The sequence below is a fragment of the Mustelus asterias genome, chromosome 16 (assembly GCF_964213995.1).
Source record: "Mustelus asterias chromosome 16, sMusAst1.hap1.1, whole genome shotgun sequence".
Lineage (NCBI taxonomy): Eukaryota > Metazoa > Chordata > Chondrichthyes > Carcharhiniformes > Triakidae > Mustelus > Mustelus asterias.
In genome coordinates this window covers 58,287,048-58,306,883 of record NC_135816.1, presented here as the reverse complement: position 1 = coordinate 58,306,883, position 19,836 = coordinate 58,287,048, and the positions used below count along the sequence as shown (strand labels likewise).

The 19,836-nt window shown below is 46.7% G+C and overlaps 1 protein-coding gene across 1 annotated transcript in view; it reads right to left on the bottom strand.

Annotated features, from left to right (window-relative positions):
• ctnna1 (catenin (cadherin-associated protein), alpha 1) overlaps nt 1-11,626 on the bottom strand; it is a 172,662-nt gene extending 161,036 nt beyond the window's left edge. The window contains exon 1 of the mRNA XM_078231172.1: nt 11,159-11,626. The gene's annotated coding sequence lies outside the window, so the exon portion shown is untranslated. The remainder of the gene's footprint in view (nt 1-11,158) is intronic.
• Nucleotides 11,627-19,836: the final 8,210 nt, after the last annotated feature.

Below are 19,836 nucleotides of genomic sequence, written 5' to 3'. Positions count from 1 at the left end.
CTGGGGACCATATCCCTCTATTCCCATCCTATTCATGTATTTGTCCAGACACCCCTCAAAACTCACTATCATTTCTGCTTCCACTATCTCCCCCGGCAGCGTGTCCCAGGTATCCATCACCCTCTGTGTAAAAAAAACTTGCCTCGTATATCTCCTTTAAACCTTGCCCCTCACACCTTAAACCTATGCCCCCTAGTAATTGACTCTTCCACCCTGGGAGAAAGCTTCTATCTACTCTGTCCATGCCTCTCATAATCTTGTAGACTTCTATCAAGTCGCCCCTCAATCTCCATCGTTCCAGTGAGAACAAACCAAGTTTCTCCAACCTCTCCTCATAGCTAATGCCCTTGCTGGTAAATTTCTGTACCCTCTCCAAAGCCTCCACATCCTTCTGGTAATGTGGCGAACAGAATTGAACACTATATTCCAAGTGCTGCCTAACTAACGTTCTATAAAGCTGCAACATGACTTGCCAATTTTTAAACTCAATGCCCCAACCGAAGAAGGCAAGCATGACGTGTGCCTTCTTGACTACCTTCTCCACCTGCGTTGCAACTTTCAGTGACCTGTGTACCTGTACACCCATCAATACTCTTAAGGGTTCTGCCATTTACTGTATATTTCCTATCTGTATTAGACCTTCCAAAATGCATTACCTCACATTTGTCCGGATTAAACGCCATCTGCCATCTTTCCGCCCAAGCCTCCAACTGATCTATATCCTGCTGTATCCTTGATGGTCCTCATGACTATCCGCAAATCCACCAACCTTGCTAATCAAACCAGTTACATTTTCCTCCAAATCATTTATATAAATTACAAATAGCAAAGGTCCGAGCACTGATCCCTGAGGAACGCCATTAGTCACAGCCCTCCATTCAGAAATGCACCCTTCCATTGCTACCCTCTGTCTTCTATGAGCGAGCCAGTTCTGTATCCACCTTGCCAGCTCACCTCTGATCCCATGCGACTTCACCTTCTGCACCAGTCTGCCATGAGGGACCTTGTCAAAGGCCTTACTGAAGTCCATGTAGGTAACATCCACTGTCCTACCCTCAATCTTCGTCACTTCCTCGAAAAACTCGATCAAGTTAGTGAGACCATGTTGCCTCTCGCTAATATGTCCACTTATTTGCAAGTGGGAGTAAATCCTGTCTCGAAGAATCCTCTCCAATAATTTCCCTACCACTGATGCAAGGCTCACCGGCCTGTAATTACCTGAATTATTCTTGCTACCTTTCTTAAACAAAGGAACAACATTGGCTATTCTCCAATCTTCTGGGACCTCCCCTGTAGTCATCGTCTGCAACTGTAAAGACTTGATTACCTGTAAAAACTCACATTCCAACCATTATCTTGTAAATTGAGTCTGTGTCTACGTATGCCCTGTTTGTGAAGACAACTCTTCACTCACCTGAAGGAGCAATGCTCCGAAAGCTTGTGCTACCAAATAAACCTGTTGGACCGTAACCTGGTATTGAGAGATTTCTTACTGTACCTCCCCTGTAGTCAGTGTGGATACAAAGATTTCTCTCAAGGCCCCAACAATTTCCCCCGTTGCCTCTCAGTATTTTGGGGTATATCCCATTAGGCCCTGGGGATTTGTCTATCTTAATGTTTCTCAAGAACCCCAATACCGCCTCCTTTTTGATCTCAACATGACTCAAACTATTTACACACCCTTTCCCAGATTCATCATCCAAGTCCTTCTCTTGGTGAATACTGACGCAAAGTCCTCATTTAATACCTCGTCCATTTCCTCTGGCTCCATGCACAGATTCCTTCCCCTGAGTAGGCCAACCCTCTCGCTCTTTATATATACAAAGCCTTGGGATTTTCCTTAATCTGCTGGCCAATGCTTTTTCATGACCCCTTTTAGCCCTCCTTATTCCTTGCTTAAGTTTCTTTCTACTTTCCGCGTATTCCACACTTGCTTCATGTGTTCCTAGCCTTGACAAATGCTTCCTTTTTCTCTTTGACTAGGCTCACAATACCTCTCGTTATCTAAGGTTCCCAAAACTTGCCATACTTATCCTTCACCCTTACAGGAACATGCCGATCCTGAATCCCTATCAACTTACTCTTGAAAGCCTCCCACATGCCAGATGTTGATTTGCCCTCAAACATCTACCCCCAATCTACAGGTTCAGTTCCTGCCTAATATTGTTGTAATTAACCTTCCCCCAGTTTAGCATCTTAACTTGAGGACTACACTTTTCTTTATCCATTAGTACCTTAAAGCTTTCTGTATTGTGGTCACTGTTCCCGAACTGCTCCCCGACTGAAACAACCACCTGGCCAGGCTCATTCCCAATACCGGGTCCAGTATGGCCCCTTCCCTAGTTGGACTATCTACATACTGTTTCAAGAAGCCTTCCTGGATACTCCTTACAAACTCTGCCCCATTCACACCCCTAGCATTAAATGAGTCCCAGTCAATATAGGGGGAAGTTAAAATCTCCCACCACAACAACCGTTACTTTTATACCTTGCCAAAATCTGCTTACATACCTGTTCCTCTATCTCCCTCTGGCTGTTGGGCGGTAAACCCCCAACATTGTGACTACACCCTTCCTATTATTGAGCTCTACCCATAGTGCCTTGCTGTATGAGCCCTCCGAGGTGTCCTTCCGCAGTACAACTGTGATACTCTCCTTAACCAGTAGTGCAACTCCCCCACCCCTTTTACATCCCAATCAAAAATCCAATTTGGTCCAGAGTCCCCACATGAGAGACAAAACAGATCCAAGCTGACAAGACAGGACATACATCCTATCTTGGGCTCAATCAAGATCCAAGCTGACAGGATGAGGCATTACACCCCCTCCCTGGATGGATCTGAGCTTCACCTTAGCCAAAAGGCTCAGGTAGCTTTAAACAACCAGCACTAGTAATGTATACTTCAACAGTAATATACATAACTGTTTGTTCTACACACTGCATACTCAGACTCAAGAAGCATCGAGAAGTATAAACTTTAAGAAAATACAAGATTTAACACACATGTAGAATTATTTTTATTGGTAACCTGTAACTCTTCGCTTCTCATTTTTACAAGGGGCATCGTACCCACAAAAAATGTTAACTTACATCTGGTAAATTTCAAAACTGCAACTTGGGTGCAACAGCCTTTTAGCATCTAATGCCACTTCCAATAGTTAAAATTCATTTTTGTTATCAAAGCGCTATATAACAAACTCAAAATTCTCTTACTTTGAATAGAATAACTTGCTATTAACATTTAAAAAAGGTCTCAAAGCACTGATTATAAGCAATACAGATTTGACAGCTTTGTAAAAAATTGAATGGACGTTAACTTAAATTGCATCTGTGCATCATCTAGAAATCTATACACTTCATTATAATTTGTTGGGAGTGGCAGCAAGACATCCACTCAACCTCTCAATTTGAAAGCAAGCAAAGAACGGTCAAACAAAACAATACACTTACAGAAAATACCCAAGACAATTTATAAAATAAAACATAATACAGAAATTCAGGGATTAAACATACGTTTATGAAGCAGTTACATTTGGCACACTAATACTTAAACCTTTCAACCAAAGGAGAGCTACTCAAAATAATTCGACCAAAGCAGTCCTCAAAGTGGCTTGTTACAATGAATTTTTCAGTCCTTACAAAGCAACTAGGATAATTTATCCATGGTTAGAATTTCCTTCCTGTGAACCTTTTTAAATTAAAAACAATAACTGCAGCATCCGGTGTGCAATGATAAATGATCGACATTGTCACACTGAGCCACCAGAACCAGCAAATAGAAGTTTCAATATCTGGAATACATTACTTAAAATGATTTCAATTATTGCAGCACTGGAGATCTGCGATGCACATCCACAACCAAAACAGCAGAGCAATATTACCTTGACCATTATTCAGTGAGCCCTACAGGAACAGCATGCACAAGCGAACATTAGGAGGGGGCATGACCAGGACACAACAGCCATCATGAAAGCAGATTACAAACTTCTCTGCCATTCACTATGCAGGCTTGCAGAGCAGAAGTGCCTGACAAGGTATGGAACCCAAATGGTCCCCAAAGAACTTGGTCAGAAAAATGAGGGTATTCAGTTTTGTTTATCTTCTGCCAAACCAAGCCCATTTCCTCGAATTCTGAATGAGTACTTCAATTTAACCAAATCTTCATCACAAGTTACACTGCGCAATGCAACTCGCTTGCAAAACTCTCCAAAAAATTGCTTCCAAAATTGAGTAAAATATGTTTGAATGGCAATGGGGACTCCAAGTAAAGCATTACAAAAACTAACAGTATCCTCAGATAGGTGGAAAAATAAATTCCAGATTTTCTGTTAGTGTGAAAAAGTGCTTGGATTTCACTCCTAAAATGGTGCAGCTTTAACTCTGATGAAAGATCTTCAATCAGAAAGGTTAACTATGTTTTCTCTTCACAAATGCTGCCTGATCTGCTAGGTATTTCCAATTTTTATTTCAAATTCCCAACATTCACAATATTTTGGTTTTGTCTAATTTTATCAGCATATTTTCAGTTTTCACTGACCCTATTCTCCTTTAGTTATACAAAATAGCTTTTGTTGCATAGACAACCTTGCAGTCTGTGTTCTTATCAATTAAAAAAATTTCATTATATCAAAACATGACATTGCGCCTTCAAGTAGGCAAAGCAAGATTTGCTGCATTTCTATAAAACACTTGATATGGAATAGCGATTGAAGACCCTCCAATTGCCCATTTAAATGCATCTTGCTCTGTTCAGAAGATCTCAATATTGTATTGAAAATAACCAAAGAATAGATATTAAAATATATCCTTTCCTTTGTTGTGCGCAGCCCATTTATTGCACTACACAGTCCAAGAAGGCACGTGTGCGCAACAGAAATGGTTCTTGTGTGGGGCTCATATTCGACTGCTGTGTGTTCACACAGCTTAGAAAGGTCTTTCAGCATATTAATTATTGTAAGGATAAGCATTTAACTCCCTCAGCAAAGCAACTTAAAACAAGAAATAGGAGTCAGTCATATGAAGAAATTGAAAACGTTGGACAAAAGCAAGACTGCAATTCAGTAGATTATGACTTCAGAACATTTAGTTTAATCATGATTTTGGACAGGACGTGGTCTCAACTGATAGGAGCCAGAAAGTGAGCCAATTGGGCATCACTATTTTAACAAATTCACCTATTTGAAGCAAACCATAAAAAACCTTAATTATAAACCTTATCAATTTTTTGTAAAATTCTGATGAAGCATATTTCATATACAATAGAAAGGAAAAGATTAAATCTAAAAAGGTTTTATAGCAAAATCACAATATTATCAACTTGGATAGTTGAGAACTTCTTTAATGCTAATTAAGTATTGCGCTCAAAAGAAAAAGCTATCCACCTATCACCTACTTGGGGGGGGGCAACCCACCACCACCAGCCATGCTGCCTCAGTCGTAAGCTCTAAACTGCTCTGTACTTGTCTTTCCTCCTTTAAGATAACAATCCTGTGAAATATCATGCAATATTCTACTACGCTGAAGGCACTATATATATTCAAGTTGCTGTTGTGGTTATCATGGGCAACATAAAACTAGGAAAGTTTTTTTTGTAACCAAAACATGCCTCCCTTCATCCTTTTGTGGAATTAATGTTTTTTCTTTAATCATCCGTGGAACATGGGCATTGGCTGGCCAGCATTTATTGCCCATTACTAGTTTCCCCTGGAGGGCAGTTGATAGTCATCCACATTACTGTGGCTCTGGAGTCACATGTAGGCCAGACAACAGGTTTCTTTCCCTAAAGGACATTAGTGAACCAGATGGGTTTTTTCCGACAATCAACAATGGTTTCATGGTCATCAATAGATTCTTACTTCCAGATATTTTTTATTGAATTCAAATTCCACCAAATGCCGTGACAAGATTCAAACCCAAGTCCCCAAAACATTAGCTGAGTTTCTGGATTAGTAGTCTAGCGATGATATCACTGGCGATCACCTCCCCAGGTCTGGAAGCATTTAAGAGCTTCCATTAGGCATCTCCAAAACTTGCCAAACGGACCACAGGTTTTTGGACTTTTTTTGGGCACAAATTAAATATTTATTTAGTCTGCAGACAACAGGTCCTTGCAGGTGATTGTGTGTGTGTCCTGATGAATGCAAGATGCAAAGCTTCGACAGCATGCCTTTTCCAGCAATATAATGTTATATCTTCTTTTGTATACAGACTAATTGCACAATATACTTGAAATACTAGCTATGCACAACAAATACTAATCTGACCCCTCAGTTACATTCCTATTTACAGATGCTGTCAAACCTGAGTTTTTCCAGCATCCTCTCTGTTCTTCTTGGTGATAGTGATTTGAAAGCAATGTGATCATAAGCTCCCTATGAACACAAACTGTGCTATTATCATAGCATAAAATCTGCACCCAAACAACTTACCACTGCAGTAATGCACTTTTATTGCAAAATACACTTGAAAACAGGGTCATTCTACGACACATTCTACAGGACAAAATACTCTTAAGATTTCAAACTGAGATTCAATGTGCTAGAATGACCTTGAAATATTGCAGTCTCACTTCCATCTGGTATATCACCCTCACCAAAAGTTCTCCCTCCACCCACATGCTAACATAATAAATGTATTAGCCATTTAAATAACTAAATGCTGGGAAGGTTCTTGTCTTTGAACCTCACTGCAAACTGTTTCCTAGCGATCAACGTCATACCATACTGACCCCAAAATGAGCATCTGACCATATAACCATGCCATCACGAATATCACCTCTGTAAAGTCACCCAACATCATCCCTGCCTCAGCTCATCTGCTGCTGCAACAACATACATTCCTTGTTTTCTCTGAACTTGATTCTTCCAACACACACCTCCCACATTCTACCCTCTCTAAAACTTGAGATCATCCAAAGTTCTGCTGTCCGTCACCTTTCACAGACCAAATCCACTGACTACACTCATCCGCTCTGGCCCGGACTCCCTAGCAGCCAATGTCTTGATTTTGGAATTTTTATCCTCATTTTAAAATTCCTTCACGACCTTGCCCCTCCATCACCAATCTCCTCCAGCCCCACAAACCTCTAAATCGGGCCTAATATATCACTGACCTTAAATTGTTCCACTCCTAGTAGCCATGCATGCAGCTGCCTCGATATCAAGATCAGTAGTTCCCTTACCACCTCTCTTTCTTCCATTCAGATACTTATAAACCTACCCCTTTGACCAAGCTTTCGGTTATCCACCCCATCACTGCCAGTTTTATAACACTCAAGCACCTTGGCATGTTTTGATAAGATTAAAGAGTCTGTATAAAAACAAGCTGTTCTCAACATTGGAGAAAAGTACCTTCCAAAAGTTCTAACATAACTTTACAGCATTTTTCAATTGCATAAAACACATCCCCAGCAGCCAGCTACCCAGACATTCTATAAATACTTAACGATTAGTGTACTGGAAGTTAACATTTGGGGAAAATGCTTTGGTGTCTGATTTAGTGGCCTAGTTGCAATGATTTAAAGTAAAAAAACCCAATGGATAACATGTAAAATTCACACTTAATTTATAGGGAGTGGGGGGGGGGGGGGGAGGGGGGGAGGGGGGGGGGGCCGTGAGGGGAGTAGGGGGGGGCGGTGAGGGGAGCAGGGCGGAGAGGGGGGGAGCGGGGAGGGGCGGTGAGGGGGGAGTGGGGGGGGGGGCGGTGAGGGGAACGGGGGGGGCGGTGAGGGGAGCGGGGAGGTGCAGTGAGGGGAGCGGGGGGGAGCGGGGTGGTGAGGGGGGTGAGGGGAGCCGGGGGGGGGGGGGCAGTGAGGGGAGCCGGGGGGGGGGGGGGGGCAGTGAGGGGAGCCGGGGCGGGGGGGGGGGTCGGTGAGTGGGTGGGGGGGCGGTGTGTGGGGGGGGGGTGGGGGGGGGTCGGTGAGTGGGTTGTGGGGGGGGGGGGGGTCGTGAGTGGGTGGAGTCGGTGAGTGGGTGGAGGGGGGTCCGGTGAGTGGGTGGGGGGGGGGGTCGGTGAGTGGGTGGGGGGGGGGGGTCGGTGAGTGGGTGGGGGGGGGGTCGGTGAGTGGGTTGGGGGGGGGTCGGTGAGTGGGTTGGGGGGGGGTCGGTGAGTGGGTTGGGGGGGGGTCGGTGAGTGGGTTGGGGGGGGGTCGGTGAGTGGGTTGGGGGGGGTCGGTGAGTGGGTTGGGGGGGGTCGGTGAGTGGGTTGGGGGGGGTCGGTGAGTGGGTTGGGGGGGGTCGGTGAGTGGGTTGGGGGGGGGTCGGGTGAGTGGGTTGGGGGGGGTCGGTGAGTGGGTTGGGGGGGGTCGGTGAGTGGGTTGGGGGGGGTCGGTGAGTGGGTTGGGGGGGGTCGGTGAGTGGGTTGGGGGGGTCGGTGAGTGGGTTGGGGGGGGTCGGTGAGTGGGTTGGGGGGGGTCGGTGAGTGGGTTGGGGGGGGTCGGTGAGTGGGTTGGGGGGGGTCGGTGAGTGGGTTGGGGGGGGTCGGTGAGTGGGTTGGGGGGGGTCGGTGAGTGGGTTGGGGGGGGGTCGGTGAGTGGGTTGGGGGGGGTCGGTGAGTGGGTTGGGGGGGGGTCGGTGAGTGGGTTGGGGGGGGTCGGTGAGTGGGTTGGGGGGGGTCGGTGAGTGGGTTGGGGGGGGTCGGTGAGTGGGTTGGGGGGGGGTCGGTGAGTGGGTTGGGGGGGGGTCGGTGAGTGGGTTGGGGGGGGTCGGTGAGTGGGTTGGGGGGGGGTCGGTGAGTGGGTTGGGGGGGGGGTCGGTGAGTGGGTTGGGGGGGGGTCGGTGAGTGGGTTGGGGGGGGGTCGGTGAGGTGGGTTGGGGGGGGGGTCGGTGAGTGGGTTGGGGGGGGGTCGGTGAGTGGGTTGGGGGGGGGTCGGTGAGTGGGTTGGGGGGGGGTCGGTGAGTGGGTTGGGGGGGGGTCGGTGAGTGGGTTGGGGGGGGGTCGGTGAGTGGGTTGGGGGGGGTCGGTGAGTGGGTTGGGGGGGGGGTCGGTGAGTGGGTTGGGGGGGGGTCGGTGAGTGGGTTGGGGGGGGGTCGGTGAGTGGGTTGGGGGGGGTCGGTGAGTGGGTTGGGGGGGGGTCGGTGAGTGGGTTGGGGGGGGGTCGGTGAGTGGGTTGGGGGGGGGTCGGTGAGTGGGTTGGGGGGGGGTCGGTGAGTGGGTTGGGGGGGGGTCGGTGAGTGGGTTGGGGGGGGGTCGGTGAGTGGGTTGGGGGGGGTCGGTGAGTGGGTTGGGGGGGGTCGGTGAGTGGGTTGGGGGGGGGTCGGTGAGTGGGTTGGGGGGGGGTCGGCGAGTGGGTTGGGGGGGGTCGGCGAGTGGGTTGGGGGGGGTCGGCGAGTGGGTTGGGGGGGGGTCGGCGAGTGGGTTGGGGGGGGGTCGGCGAGTGGGTTGGGGGGGGGTCGGCGAGTGGGTTGGGGGGGGGTCGGCGAGTGGGTTGGGGGGGGGTCGGCGAGTGGGTTGGGGGGGGGTCGGCGAGTGGGTTGGGGGGGGGTCGGCGAGTGGGTTGGGGGGGGTCGGCGAGTGGGTTGGGGGGGGTCGGCGAGTGGGTTGGGGGGGGGTCGGCGAGTGGGTTGGGGGGGGTCGGTGAGTGGGTTGGGGGGGGGTCGGTGAGTGGGTTGGGGGGGGTCGGTGAGTGGGTTGGGGGGGGGTCGGTGAGTGGGTTGGGGGGGGGTCGGTGAGTGGGTTGGGGGGGGGTCGGTGAGTGGGTTGGGGGGGGTCGGTGAGTGGGTTGGGGGGGGGTCGGTGAGTGGGTTGGGGGGGGGTCGGTGAGTGGGTTGGGGGGGGGTCGGTGAGTGGGTTGGGGGGGGGTCGGTGAGTGGGTTGGGGGGGGGTCGGTGAGTGGGTTGGGGGGGGTCGGTGAGTGGGTTGGGGGGGGTCGGTGAGTGGGTTGGGGGGGGTCGGTGAGTGGGTTGGGGGGGGGTCGGTGAGTGGGTTGGGGGGGGAGTCGGTGAGTGGGTTGGGGGGGAGTCGGTGAGTGGGTTGGGGGGAGTCGGTGAGTGGGTTGGGGGGGGTCGGTGAGTGGGTTGGGGGGGGTCGGTGAGTGGGTTGGGGGGGGGTCGGTGAGTGGGTTGGGGGGGGGTCGGTGAGTGGGTTGGGGGGGGGTCGGTGAGTGGGTTGGGGGGGGGGGTCGGTGAGTGGGTTGGGGGGGGGGGTCGGTGAGTGGGTTGGGGGGGGGGTCGGTGAGTGGGTTGGGGGGGGGGTCGGTGAGTGGGTTGGGGGGGGGGTCGGTGAGTGGGTTGGGGGGGGGGTCGGTGAGTGGGTTGGGGAGGGGGTCGGTGAGTGGGTTGGGGGGGGGGGGGGGGGTCGGTGAGTGGGTTGGGGGGGGTGTCGGTGAGTGGGTTGGGGGGGGGGGGGTCAGTGAGTGGGTTGGGGGGGGGGGTCGGTGAGTGGGTTGGGGGGGGGGGGTCGGTGAGTGGGTTGGGGGGGGGGGGTCGGTGAGTGGGTTGGGGGGGGGGGGGGGGTCGGTGAGTGGGTTGGGGGGGGGGGGTCGGTGAGTGGGTTGGGGGGGGGGGGTCGGTGAGTGGGTTGGGGGGGGGGGGTCGGTGAGTGGGTTGGGGGGGGGGGGGGTCGGTGAGTGGGTTGGGGGGGGGGGGGTCGGTGAGTGGGTTGGGGGGGGGGGGGGTCGGTGAGTGGGTTGGGGGGGGGGGCGGTGGCTGGAAGCACTTTAGGATTGTGTTGAAGGAGCGGGCCTGCGCGCCCTGACTCTGAGCCGGGTTTTGATGGCTATGAATGTGCACCGTTCCCAGGGCGGTGCCGGGGCCCCTTGTCCCTGTCCGGGAAAACAATCCAGGAGCAGGAGAAGGCCTCAGATGGGCGGCCCGTGAGTGTTGGGAGAGTGACGGACGGACGGCCACCCACCCCCTCTGCGATTCACCCCCAACTCGAACAAGGACCGAAAAATTAAAAAAAGTGTACCGCGGCGAACAAATCTGTGCCTGTTAACCGCAACCGCGGAAATGGTGCTGGAGAAGCCCCGAGTCCGCGGGGAGAGTCCGGCACCGAGCTCGAGCGGCCATTTAAACTTCGCCAGAGTTCCAAACGGAACTTTCCCAACGGCCGCCCCGGGCAACTCAAACCGTGAGTATTAACCAGCCTCCACATTTACTTCAAGTTAGCTTTGGGTTTTTTTGATATAAAAGTATTTCACTTCCGCCCCTCAGTTACTTACTTGCTTCCAAGTATTTTTTTCTTTCTCCGGTTTCCCCAAACAGTTTGTTGTTAAAGTCCTGGTTCCGCTCCTCGGTTTTTTTTCCCCCCTCGCCGCCGCTTCTTTTTCCTCTTTCCTCCGGTAAAGCTCCGATTCTTTGAAAACCCCGATCCCGGTGTGAGTCACCGAAACCAAACCGGCCGAGGAGTGGTGAGGAGGAGGAGGGAGGATGCAAAGCGCTTCCAAGGAAATGGTAACACCCCTCCCGCCTTTGGCGACCCGAGGGGGAGCGATAGTCAAAAGGAACCCGCGGAGAGAAAAATAAAAATCAATCCCCAAACCAGAAAGTGGTCCGAATACCGTGGCCGGGATAATCCCGAGGCCGAGAGCGGGCTCAGGAAGAGTAGGAGGGGAGAGTGTGTGAGTGGCTGCGGTGGGAGGGCAGCAGGAGTTGGAACTGAGCTCCAGTGCCACACCCAGAGCAGCAGCAGAGCTGTTTGTGTGTCATGGAGTCAGGTGTGCACCCACAGGACAAGAGGAGTAAAAAAAAAATCATGTTGAACCTTTCACATCCACTCACCTTATCAGTCCACTCCTGCAACCTTTGCCAAGCTCAACTCTTACTTCTATTTTCTTTTTTTAAAAAGTAGACAGGATGGTTCAATGCACTGAACAACCCCAATTTTCACAGATTTTGCCCGTCTTTTCACTTTATTGACATATTTCCTGCTGCCTGGGTTTATTTTTTAAAGTTTTGATATGCTATGGCTGGGATTAGTCGAAAATGGTCGCAGCGAATTTGGGCTGCTAACTTCGACGGCACCTCCCAACCCAGATTCTCACCAACTTTTACAGATGCACCATAGAAAGCATCCTTTCCGGATGTATCATCGCTTGGTGTGGCTCCTGCTCTGCCCAAGGCCGCAAGAAACTACAAAGGGTCATGAACAAAGCCCAGTCCGTCACTCAAACTAGCCTGCCACCCACTGACTGCCCACACTTCCCGCTGCCTCAAAAAAGCAGCCAGCATAATCAAGGACCCCACGCATCCCGGACATACTCTCTTCCACCTTCTTCCGATGGGGAAAAAGATACAAAAGTCTGAGGTCTGACTCAAGAACAGCTTCTTCCCTGCTGCCATCACTTTTGAATGGACCTACCTCGCACTAAGTTGATCTTTCTCTCCACCCCAGCTATGACTGTAACACTACATTCTGTACTCACTCCCTTCCTTCTCTCTGAACGGTATGCTTTGTCTGTATAGCACGCAAGAAATAATACTTTTCACTGTATACTAATACATGTGACAATAAATCAAATCAAAATCAAAACCTATAGGGCAGCAGACATGGGAGAACACCACCCTACCACATGCCCTATCCCAAGACACACGCCTCCTGACTTGGAAATATGTTGTCATTCTTTCCCTCATTACTGGATCAAAATCCTGACACTCCTTCCCTCACAGTACTGTGGGTGTACATTCAACACACATACTGCAGCGGCCACCAGCTTCTCGAGGGCAATTTGGGATGGGTGACAAATGCTGGTCATGCCAGCGATGTCCATTCATGAAAAGAATAACTTAATGCACCACACACTATTGTACAATTAGGGCTTATGCCCATAAATCCTTACACAAATGTGCACTGGATCTTGACCAGGTCACCATTATAAGTGTCAAACATAAGCCATCTGCTACCTCGCAAGGGAGGAAGGGAGAAAAATCATTAACCAGGCTTCTCAGACTACTCCTGCTCATGCCCTGGAGGCTATATAGCTCTAATTGACAGAAGCCTACTTTCTTATTCAGTGAGCTAAAAAGGATCTGATATAAAAAGGAAAAGAAGTGATTTTACATTTAGGACAAAATTGCCAAATGTACTTATTTTCTATCATTAATGGACCTTATTTTCCATTATCTACTGTAACTATTTTTTCTTTTCATAAATATGGAAAATGTGTGCTTTATCCCTAAATGGTCCTTAAAAACATCAACATTATTTTGACTCGTTCCCAATTGAATTTGTTTAGAGAAGAGCTTGGAGGACTTAACAAACGTGAATACATTTTAAGACATCTACAGTTCCGATGACCACTTACAAACCTGATCTTCAATTATCGAACTGCTATGAATTTCATGATTATTTGTTTAACTTTAAAGCTACTTCACAGATTAACATGACAGTAGCCTATATTGGTACAATTTTAATTTATCAACTACTCAAAGTTGCCTTACAGGTTACGAGAATATAAGTTGTATGTCAGATTTATAATCATAAAATGAAGTATGAAGCTTCCCCTACTTGGTGGATAAATGTTCCATTTGGTGTAGATCTGAACCATTCAGATCAGAAATGTCTTTCAAAATAACCCAAGAGTTTGCCTTTATTTAGATCGTTATTAATCTTCCAAAAACATTCCCAAGTGTTTCACCTGCAGTGAAGTACTTTGTTCAGTCAATACTGAGCTTGTGTATCTCAGCCGTGAGCTACATGAACTAGAGTGAATGAATATTAATCAGGTTTCCTCTGATGGCTTGTGCTAGAACATACAGATAATTCATAATGCCAAGATTGATGCCACACCCACCGATCAATAATTGATTTCCACTTTAATGTCTCTATAAACAGTGCTGGGAAGCGTTTGTGTTTGTTTCTTAAAGCTCTCCACCTCCACTCTTGAAGACACTTGTTGATGCTGGAACATGACTCCAGCTGGTTGTACATGGTGTAGGCATTGTCTGTAACTTGTATTGTCCTAACTTGCCCTAACTGGCATTTCTCCAAATGAGCCGAGACTGTAAGAGTTGCCAGTGATTATTCAAAAATAGGGCACACCACAGACAAGCCTGATCACACATGCAGTTTTCAACCACTGCCATTGAATAAGTGATAGAAATGGGAATCCTAGCTGATTATTCTCTTCTTTAATGCAACATAATACACTTTTGAAGATAATCATCCAACATTGAAGGAGACTAATTGATCCATTATGCCTAATGCTGGCTCTTAGAATCCCACTCCCCTATTCTTTAAATGAAGAACTATTTACAATGAGTATTTCAACTTTATGGTATGTTTTCAAATTAAATGTAAGTATTGTACACACCATTGACCAATATCAGCATGTTAACACAGTATGACAAATATATTTGATGTATTTTATTTTAAAATATATTGAATGGCATCTTTGCATCTGTTTAAAATAAAATCAGTTTAAAGGTTTTGTTTTCGTTTTAGACAACCCTGACCGAAATTTTGGTTTAGGGAACCAAAGTAATAATATTTTTTTAAAATGTTGTTTGACTGAATTTGTCCATTTTCCAGTGGTAGAGATCCTTGTTCAGTATTTCACTGTGTTAGCACCAGAAATCTGGCTAATCCAAAGATAGCAGTAATAAAGTCATTGTGCTATTTCTGAACTACTATAATGTGCATTTAACAAGAGCTATGTTTATACTACTTTTCAGCTACAAGTTCCAAGTAGTAGGTTTTCCGTTGTGAGCAGCTAAATCAGTACAAACCTCCATTTTTAGACTAGTGACAAGAAAAAGTTATTTTTTGCAGGGTCCTCTTGGCTGCCACCAATCCTACTCATAACATCACTATGTGCATGCTATCAAACTGCCATGGCTAGCTCAGCATATAGGTGGAATGTTGGGCCCCATGGTGCAGCCAGTTTACAGAAATACAAGCTGCACAATACAAAACTAAATGCAATAGAATGGATGAGTTAGCTCACTTTTCTGAGGATCCAGGGTGCATTGTAAAAGCAGCTTAGGAAAAATAATAGCAACAGGGCATGAGCATCACATGAAAGTAAAAAAGAAAGGCAGAGCTACAACTAGCCAAAATGAACACCAAAATAGAATTTCATTTGTAGTCCATGAAACTCATGCTAGTGCTGATTACTGCCAAAAAGTCCAAAGTGAGCTTCCTGGATTCAGTAAAGCCAACCATGGGAAATCCTGGTAAAGAAAGTGGTTTTCTCAGCTACCAACTTTACTTATCCTGCAAATATTCTTTCTGGCTTCCACTAACTGCACAAAATTTATATTCTTTGAGGTGGCAATGCCTGCGTAGCACATACCCAATTATAAAAGTAGCATTAGTAAATCAGTCTTCAAATGTCCTGAGGGATTTCATTATTTAAGAAGTGAACAAGCTTTCTGGACTGAAGGGGCAACCCACAAAAATCCCGAAGTGACAGATTTTGGAGCAGGGCAGGAATGGATGGCATGCTACTGCTGACATTGCTGGCCTGATTTGGCTCAACTCCCAGGCAATCTGAGGATCATTATGCGTTGTATGCAATTATCATTGAACCACACACATCAACGCTAAGAATAGCAGGGCATAACATTTACAAAACACTGGAAAATATTGTCCTCTTAGTTGATTCCAAAATATGCTATTACTAAGGCAGTAAGAAAGATTAATTATTATTATATGAAGTAATATTCAATCTTACATAATTTAATAGCTTTGGATTGATGAGCTTTTTATTGATTCAGTTTGTATGAGCTATTTTATTCACAAGTGCAAGAAGTTGAAACTTACAGCTTCATTTGTCAAGTGTATTAGCCTTCTCCCTGGAAGGAATGACATGCCTGATACTGTTTAAAATTATCAAAGAAAACAACTGTTACTTTAATGGCCATCACATAAATTATGCAATGCTCTTCAGATTGTGTACAGTCAGTTTGCCGATATCAATGGTCATATGCCCTGCATCCTCCAAATCGGCTACTTTTTGCTTGACCCAGCTCTGCTGAAAGCTGCTATGGCAAAAGATAGATGCTGGTTAGTTACGGAGCACAGTACGCAACAATCGTATTTCCAGCAAAAAATCCAATTATCAGTGTCAGGATCTATTAATGACTTCTTAATTGTCATGAATTTAGATCAAAAACATTAAATTTTTCACAGAAACACATGATTTTTGACAAGGTTAAAAGTTGATATGGGAATAACCGCGTGGTGATAGCAGGGAATAGTGGAAATCTTAGAGCAAGATGCTGTTACTTTTACTTTAGAATAGGATCAGCGGCACGGTAGCACAGTGGCTAGCACTGCTGCTTCACAGCTCCAGGGTCCCGGGTTCGATTCCCGGCTCGGGTCACTGTCTGTGTGGAGTTTGCACATTCTCCTCGTGTCTGCGTGGGTTTCCTCCGGGTGCTCCGGTTTCCTCCCACAGTCCAAAGATGTGCGGGTTAGGTTGATTGGCCAGGTTAAAAAAAAAAAGGTTAGAGGGATTAGTGGGTAAAATATGTGGGGGTAGGGCCTGGGTGGGATTGTGGTCGGTGCAGACTCGATGGGCCGAATGGCCTCCTTCTGCACTGTAGGGTTTCTATGATTTCGAGTTCTATGATTTCTAGGTGTAGGCCATATGGTCCATTGAGCTTTCTCTGCCATTCAATAAGATGACAAACTCCACACAGACAGCCTCGGCTGACTGTCTATGTGGAGCTTGCACATTCTGCGTGGGTTTCGTCCGGGTGCTCTGGTTTTCTCCGACAGTCCAAAGATGTGTGGGCTAGGTTGATTAGCCATGCTAAATTGACCTTCGTGTCAGGGGATTAACAAGGTAAAAATGTGGGGTTACATGAATAGGGCCTGGGTAGGATTGTGGTTGGTGAAAATTCAATGGGTTGAATGGCCTCCTTCTGCACTGCAAGGATTCTATGATTCTATGACAACTGAACCTCTACCGCTCTGGCAGCATCTGTAAGGAGAGAAAAGAGCTGACGTTTCGAGTCCAAATGACTCTTTGTCAAAGCTTTTTCCAGCATTTTATCTTTTGGGTTCAGATTCCAGCATCCGCGGTAATTTGTTTTTATCTCTCCAGCTCTGCCTATCTGCCCTGCTCCCTTATCCCTTGATTCCTTCAGTGTCCAAAAATCTATTGATCTTCATCTTGAATATACAGAACAACTGAGCATTCACAGCCCTCTGAGGTAAGAATTTCAAAGATTCACAGTGGTCTAAGTGAATTAATTTCTAATCTCGCTCCTCATATAACGCTATGACTCCTAGTTCTATACTCCCCAATCAGGGAAAATCGCCTCTGAGCATCTATTCTGTCAAGCCCCTTAAGAATTGTATATATTTCAATAGTTCACCTTCCCTTTTTTTACACTTTGCATACACTTTTCTATATTTTGCTCAATCTCTCATTGGACTACAGTTTCATCACAGGAATTGAAACTTGGAAATTTTCATTGTAGCTGCTTTAAAGCAAGTATATCCTGCCTTTGATAAGAACAAAACTGTACGTAATAAAGTCCTATATATCTACAGCAAGATTTCCTTAATCTTACTCCAATCTTGCCCTGCAATAAAGATTAGCGTACTGTTATGACACAGAAGTTGGTCCTCATTTGAGAAGCCATGTCGAATCCCCCAAAGAGGAATACCTTGCTTCATAATCTGTTATAAGTGTTTGGGAAGGTGTGAACTGTTCTTCATTAATGTTTAGAGGTTAATTAACAAAAATACCTAACACTCATTTTAAGTGAACAATTAACAATTTATTTATTTAACTAACAGGGAACTTGAACTAAACAAATAACGTACCGACTAAAAGAAGACTCTACTGGAATGCTGTTCAAATAAATGCAATGTCCATTCATTAACAAAGAAAAACAGAATTTAGTCACTCTCAAAAAAAATACACAACCAGGTTTTGTGTCTTTGGGAACCTTCTGGACTTCTTCTGTTGATTCTGCAGTCTGTAAGCTTGTTCTGATTTGGTACCCTTCATTAGATAGATGGCAAGTTCTCTTAAGAGGACTGCCAGCTCTCAAAGCCTAGAGAGGGAAAGAGAACTGTTCTTTCTCTCTCTCGGCTTTGAGAGGTGGCAGTCCTTCAGTTGAACTGCAGGCAGCCAGTTGATCTCTTTATAACTGTGATAACCTATCAATTTTCCTACAGCAGGATTGGTCTGATGTTGTCAACAACAACAAATTCAAATTTGATAGGTACCTGTTAGCTGAGTGCCTTCTTTAAACAGATAGGCTGGATTCAAAATTTAAAAACCTGCAAAGCTTATTACCAAGGCAACCCTGATGCATGGTCTTTGCTGCAAATGTTGCAGTCTGTATGCACCTGCATTTTAAACCTCCAAGCACTGAACACAAAATCAGCTTTTAAAGGGACCACACTTCACAAACTCAACTTTGCAACAATGTCATTTGCTTTTCTAATTGCCAACTGGACCTAAATGTTAATTTTCTGTAATTCATGTACAAGGAACCCCAAAATCCCTCCAAATCCAAACATTTACTGGTCTCTCAAATTTATTCCGCATTTCTATTCTTCCTACTAAAGCTGGCATTTTCACATTTCCCCGCATTATACTCAATTTGCCATCTACTGGCTCACTTACTTCACCTGTCCATATTCCCTTTTAGCAATTTATGCATCAGCCTCATAATTTACTCCCCCGTTTGTATTATCATCAAGCTTGGGTACTTTACCCTCAGTCCCTTCATCTAATCCATTGAGTTGGATTGTAAATTTGTAAGCACTTAGTCACCAAGAACCTCCTCACCGATCCTCAGTTTGGGTTCTATCAAGACCATTCGCTGCCAGAACTCATTACAGTTTTGGTCCAAACATGGAAAAAATAGCCGAATTCCAGAGGTGAGATAAGACTGGCTGCTTTTGACATCAAGGCAGCATTTGACTGAAGGAGGACACAGACAATAGAGGTTTGGATGACCTCAAGTTTATGGAGTGTAGATTGTGGGAGGCCAGCCAGCAGTGTTGGAATAATCAAGTTGAATAAAGACATGGATGAGGGCTTCAGCAGCTGTGCTGAAGATGAGCTGTGATGGAGCGGAGCCAAATGATCTATAGAGGTGGAAAGAGTTTGTCTTAGTAGTGGCCCCGATATGTGTTCAGTCGTTCACCTTGAGGCTAAATTTAACACCAATGTTGCCAATAGTCTAGTTCAGCCTCATGCTCGGATAGAAGGATAACTATGGAATGGAGTTCATGGCACAGACCGAAGAAGGCTTTGGTCTTCTCCATTTGGGGAAATTTCTGCTTATCCCAGATTAGGCTAGCTGCAATGACTGTCATAAAATCATAGAATCCCTACAGTGCAGAAGGAGGCCATTCAGCCTATCGAGTCTGCACTGACCACAAACCCACCCAGGCCCTATTCCCGTAACCCCACGTATTTACCCTGTTAATCCCCTGACACTAGGTCAATTTAGCATGGCCAATCAACCTAACCCACACATCTTTGGACTGGGAGGAAACCAGAGCACCCAGAGGAAACCCAACGCAGACACGCGGAGAATGTGCAAACTCCACACAGACATTGACCCGAGGCCGGAATTGAACCTGGGTCCTTGGCACTGTGAGGCAGCAGTGCTAACCACTGTGCCACCATGCCACCCTGTGTTGGAAACTGTGACCTCAGTCATCAGATGAAAATGTTGTGCTCTATGGTGCCCAGTGCATCCATCCCACTGTGATACGCTAGCCTATAATGGGAGGTGCTAGTTTCTGCGCTGGTCCCTGTAACAATGATGTGGAGATGCCGGCGTTGGACTGGGGTAAACACAGTAAGAAGTCTCACAACACCAGGTTAAAGTCCAACAGGTTTATTTGGTAGCTAGTAGCTTGTGCTACCAAATAAATCTGTTGGACTTTAACCTGGTGTTGTGAGGCCTGTAACAATGGCAG